A 6,803-nucleotide genomic window follows, 5' to 3' on the forward strand; every position below is an offset into this window, starting at 1 on the left:
TTTTATGAGACTACATAATAATATGGGCAGAAGAAACATTGGATACTCTTGTCCAAGTCTCACTTGAGTTCTCCCTTAGACATGTTTGTATGCATATCAATTTGTCGTTTTACTCTTACTTTATTCTTTGTTTTCTTTCAAGACCTTTTTAGTTGTCGCTCATATTTTTTCCTAAAATATCTATTTATACTTGTTTTGAAGTAAATGAAGGGCGAATTGCTTAGACTGTCGATGTTATGAAGAAAATCTGTCAAATATGATTGTCTAAAATCGGTGTTCTTGTTCTATGGCCATTGTGGGTGGCTGGATTTTTTTTTCCCCCGAAACTACTAGCTAGTCGTCGCGCCTAGCACTCTTTGTTCCAAATGCGAACTGGCTCGTTGCGCCTAGTACGCACGATAAGCCAGAAAGGACAATCTTAAAAAAACTCTGCACTAGTAGCAGTACTAGTACTATTTGCTAGAGATAGTAGAGATTAAGTGCCAGTGTAGTATCGCTTTTGATTGGCTACAGCTTAAAGCCTAAAAAGGAATATGATTAGATGCTTTTGATTGGCTACAGCTTAGAGCCTATAAATGAATATGATTAGATACATTACCAAATCAATATATACACTATCTCATTCACACAAAAATTTCTCCCTTCCACTACACCTTTATAGATAGAGAATTATTGAACCCCGTTAGAGCCCTCTTGTCTCTAGATTTTTGTCTTGCTTTCTTCTTCGTATTTTCCTTGTATGAGTACTATTTGGGAACAGATAGCCGACTCGTAGCATTTTTGCATTGGGTGGTGGCACATCTTATATGAATATCTCTGCACCACCGTTCTTGCCGCTTATTCACGCGTCGTCTCGTAATTTGGTGCTTATAACATTCCCAATTTTTATTTTTCTTCCTTTGATTGTGCTATGGACCTTCATGCGAAGACAAATATACATATGCATGAAATTCGTTGTGAAGCTTTTGGGTTTAAGGGCCTCAAAAGATCAACTCCTATATAGTATTAGTATGGTATATAGAGCCATGCATGAAAGACCTATTAAATCATGTGCGGCTTTTGGGTTTAAGGGCCTCAAAAGTGTGAAATTTGATCTCAATCAATCAAAAGTTGTTTCATTTGGATTGTCATTTTTAGAAATTTTTATACAAAAATATGCTGTATCGATATGATGTATGTGAGGTAGAAAAATAATTAAAAGTGTAGTTAGAAAAACGTAAAAAATTTTCTTGAGTACGGTACAATCCAAACAATGTCTAATAACTTTGAACAAAAGGGAAGCCATGTTAAATAAAGAAAGAAGTAGTTGTTCTAAGCTTTAATACCAAACAAGATGATGGAGAGGCTACACTAATGTTCAAGCAACTTGATGAATTTTTAAAAAATACTGTAACACTTTTTTTTATGTGATATATATAAGATAAAAAAGTGATTGAAAAATATATTAATAATGCAAGTAAGTTAGTATAGACAAATAAAGTGTAGATAAAATGTAAACCAAACACACTCTTTATTACTTCCTTGTCAATTCTCCATTTGTCTAATTGAATTAGTAGTGTTTTGATCATGTCAATTCGCTTTTATGCATTGAATTCGGCAAAGATTTGGCAGTGCATTGTTGTACATTTTTCTTAATCAGTTGTTATTGTTGTATTCTCGTGTTTTTGTCTCAAAATATTCTTTGAGTAGATATCATGTTGTCATAAAACTTCATCCAACTTTGGATTTGATTTTGGAACAAGATTAGGGATGGCAACGGGGCGGGGATGCGGGAGGGGCCTACAAACTCCCCCCGCTCCCGCCCCATCCCCCGTCCCCCACTCCCCCCGCCCCGCCCCGCTTCCCCCGCGGGTGCCCCGTGAGGTTAATAAAAATTTGTTATATAATTTTATTATGGTTAAATTTTAGCAAATAATCGAGTACTAAAATATTAACACATCATCAAATTATTATTCATTAGCAAATAATCAAGTTCTAAAATATTAACACATCGTCAAATTATTATTCATTATAATTTTACAATTGAAACTTATAAAAACAACTAAACAAAAAATATTTGAATACAATCCAACATGATGAAATAAATATAACTAAAGTAGTCAAGTTTTTACATTTGGCACAAATACAATCACTAATTCATTATTGTGCTTGTGCTTTTTTTAAGAAAAAATATTATTGTATTAAGTGTAATTAGAGATTTAGTATAAATGTATTAGTAAATTTAGTATAACCAATTAATAATTTGTATTAGTACACATATATAATTATTAGTATAATTAATAATATCAATTATATTATATATACTAATAGACATTATATAATACATATAACTAATAATATCATTATCATAAGTTTGTAATTAATTAAATTATATATTATATATAATTATATACATATATATTTTATATATTTATTTTTTTAAAACGGGTGGCGGGGCGGGGGTACACTCCCCCGCCCCGTTTTAAGTGAGGGGAATATTTTTCCCCCCGCCCCCACCCCCCCCCCCCCGGCAAGGCGGGTGACCGCGCCCATTGCCATTCCTAAACAAGATAAATTACTTTAATCCTTTTGGTCCTCCACTGCAAAGCTACATACTAATCTTGACCACTATGTCATGAGATATTGATTTAGTGATTAGAATTAAAGATGCAACTACTAGAGATCCTAGATTAAAGTGTCAATATATGTGAATTTCTAATTTTTTTTCCATTTTTGTATGTTTATTTATAATATTATTTAATTGTGTGTTACTCCGATCATTATATAAATCTTGTTAAAGCAAAAAAAAAAGCACAAACTATCAAGCCTCTTTTCTAGGGGTGGGCGCGGGTCTGGTACCCGCCACATTCACCATTTGGCTAACCCAACCCGCACCTTGCGGGTCAGCCATTTTCTGACCCTTACCCGCCCCGCATATCAGCGGATACCCGATTATAGAGTACCTACCCCACCCCATTTATCATTTAATTTTTTTTAAAAAATAATTTATACCAATTTAATTTTATATTTTACACATTCATCTAAGATATAATAAATTTTTTTCTAAAAAAAAGTTTCCCACCAAGAAACAAGCATATGAAAAGAATATAAGATAAAGGAAAAAAATAAAAGAATTTAAAATCAATAAAAATTTGAAATAAGTAGCACAATTTTTAATATATATGTTCCACATTAATTAAACTTTTTTTTTATAAAATAAAAGATCATGACCTCTACAAATGAATTTTGTAAATAAACTATAGTCTCTCATATTTATAATGCAATTTGTTCAATAAAATTACTTATTTTGTTCTAGATTATTATTTTATAGTATGTGTATAAAAATAAAAATAATATATATATATGCGGGACGGATCAGATACCTGCGAGTTTTTAATTATATGACCCTAACCCGTCCCATATGTTAGCGGGTACCCAACCCTCTTTTGACCTGATCAAATAATAAAAATTAAATATCCTAATTTTTGGGTCAAATCGAATCAGATATGACGAATTTTTAGGTTAGCCGATAATTTTGCCCAGCCCTACTCTTTTCTAAAGACCAAGGAAGGAAGAAATGCATCTATTGGTTTCTACGCGCTCTCTAACTCACTGACTCTTTTTTTTTTTTTTTTTCGAAACGTTAGCTTTATATATTACTCAAATATTTACAATATTTGGACAAAGGTCCAGTCATCAGGACAATAGTCCTACCAAAACAATAGTGCCTAGCACTACAAATTGGGATTCACCCATTCCTCATCTACGAGGATGTTTAGAGCATGCATGCTCAACTTGATACTTCCTACAAATCCTGATTCAACAAAAGAGAAAGAACACTTTTGGAACAAATTACTTATATATTTTATATCCTCCAGGAGAGTAGCCATCTGTTGATTGCAGGTCCTTGTATATTTTATGCACTCTACCAGCTCACTATCTTCTAACTCTACTTTAACACTCTTCCAGCCTTGACTGATTGCATTCAGAAGTGCTAGCCTCACCGCACCAGCTTGGTCCTGCTTTGTGTCTCCAGACATTCTTTCCCTTAATGCCCAGCTTGCTTGTAGACAACCTGCCGAGTCAGTAGCAGTGATTCCAATCCCCACCATTTGTTGCCTTCTGTCTTGGTGCGTGTGGACCTTGATCATCAGCCTGGCTTGGATTTCTCCCTGGCTTTCATTGTGACGCCCCCACTTCTCCCTAAGGCGAACCAAAGGGTATCCGCGGAACGCCTGCCTAGCTCTCGCCAGGACTCAAGCAATTCCATTCAACTTATAGCCGGACCACACAATACAAGCCAATAATTTAGATACAATAAATGCGGAAGTATTCAAACTTAATAATAGTAATCCATTCTCCAAACCACACGTCAGAATACAGATTACATTTTGTCCAAAGGGTCACATCACGGGGTACCTATCAGCTTCCCACCCGCACGCGGGCATCCCCTACGGAGAGTTTCGCTTCGTGACTCTTCACGAACGAGAGGCTCGGGGCTTTTCCAGACGAAGGACTTAAGGTCCCAACTGTCGGCATATGGCTCTGATACCAACTGTGACAGTTCTCAGGGTCACATTTCCATACCAAAAGTACAATTCCAAAACCAAAGGCATAACCAAAAGTAATAACAAGCCCTAAACAAAAGTACATCAAGAGGTTTCTCCATTTCACCTCCGAGTTCAAACCTGTTAAGGAAAACAAATCTACAGGGTGAGCAAAACGCTCGTGAGGCCAAGAACACACATGCAGACACATAGTTCAGATAACAAGCCCAAATAACAATTCAGGTAATAGCTTGCAAGTAATTAATAACGCCAACAAAGCGTAACCAGAAACAATTCAAGGATATAGAAGCTCTCAGGAGCTAAATTCCACATTTGCCGATGTCATTTGTATATCTCCCCGTGAAGACTCTCCGTCAACCGGGTTGATATTTTCATATCCGTAGTTCACCACTTACTTCTCATCCGTCCACCATACACCACTTCGGGCCCGCACGACATTTATAAGGCGATACTTTACGAGTATGCCAAGCGAGATCTCTCAATAGATCAAGCTTATCATGTGAATCTCATGGTTCACCGAAGTTCCCGACCAAACCCATGCCGGCTCGAGTTCCAGGGTCGGCCTATGAGTTTGGGCGTCCCCCATGTATCATGTAAATGTCGAGGAGATTCACTCCATCGACGTATGCAATCATAGCATACCATTTCATGTATTCAAGCATTTGACATGTTTAAGCAGGCATTTCAAGTCATGTAAACCAGGCAAATCATGTTAGACATGAGTCATTCGTGCCAAATGAGAACGAGTGCGATTAAGTACACACTCGACTCCATTTTTTTCAAAATCAAATAGACTAAGCATGTAATCAGGTAAGTCAAGCATGAATCAAGACTTTAGAGTTCAAATAGGCATACACTTGACACTCACCAGTTATGCAAGCAAGTAGGTTGGAGGGAGAGTTCAAACTTCCACGGTAGGGTCCTCTTGGAGGTCCTCGTGCGTGCCTGAACATCGAATAGTAGATAATTACTATAGATCCCCAAGTGGTGAGAAAGATTGGACACGGGTAAGGTTCAGAAATATTTTGAAAACTTCGTTTGGCTTGTCTTTGAAGTTGGATTTCCAAGAGGGTGCAGGACTCGAGTAAAATCGGATTATTATCCTTAAAATCATTGGTTGGAAACGAGTACGAGCGAAACAATTGCTAAACGAACGATCGAAATCGGAAGTGGGCTGGCCACGTCACAATCCGGCCGGATTGGAGGCAGTGGCTAACCTCCTTTTTTTTCAAACTTCGCCACCAATCCGGCCGACAATCCGGCCAGAAACTGGCCGGATTCAAGGCCGGATTCAAGGCCGGATTTTGTGGAATAGTTCCTTCGCGGATTTCCTTTGAAATTTCAGAATTTTCGATTTTTGGTCAAATCTTTGAAAAATCATAACTTTCTTTCTACTAATCGAAACTTGATGAATTTGGTACCGTTGGAATCATCTTCCAAAGTACTAAAAGTCCATAGAAGACACCATTCCATGAATCTAAGTGAAAGGTATTCAAAAATGAGCCTAAAGTTGCTGTTCTAGATTACCAGGATTGAGCCGGGGTTGGTTTTTTGCTAATTTTGGAAATTCGGCAAAAATCACTCGTTGCAAACCGGCCCTTGAAACTTATAACTCGATTAGAAGTGCAAGTAAAGTTTTGAACAGAACAAGCGGCTCAAGAATCGGAGTTTCGAGTACCGAGATACGGTAGCTCAAAGTTGGGAAAAATTCAAGACTGTTACAAAATTTCCAGATTTGGTTCCGACTTTGGACCTTTTATTAAGTGCCGAAACGGACTTGGATTGACACCAAATTTTGCAGTATAATACTCCCATATGAAGGGTATCTCTCTATCAAATTTCATGGAAAAATACCCTCGGAAAGGTGGTTAATCAATCAACCAAAGTTTGGAAAAATCCTTAAGGCAATCTGTCCAAATCTAAGGTTTCAAAAACGAGGCAGTCGCCGTATTTTGATCATAACTCCCTCAATTTAACTCGGAATTGGGAATGGTTGATAGTGTTAGAAAATAAATTCACAGGGCTAAAATTTCACAGAAGAAATGGTTTCAAGTTTCGGCATGCAACTGGTTCGAAATTAAGCCTAAAATTGCAGCATCATCAAATCATTTCGGCAGAACGGAGAAACAGGACAGCTGAATTCAGATGAATGGTGTGGCTCACAAACATAAAACCAGAATGTACATTATACACCGTTGGAAACATGGGAACGTCTAGTTTCAAATGCCGCTAACGGCACTTGATTTTGACGTCGGA

This window comes from Coffea eugenioides, chromosome 11, assembly GCF_003713205.1.
Source record: "Coffea eugenioides isolate CCC68of chromosome 11, Ceug_1.0, whole genome shotgun sequence".
Lineage (NCBI taxonomy): Eukaryota > Viridiplantae > Streptophyta > Magnoliopsida > Gentianales > Rubiaceae > Coffea > Coffea eugenioides.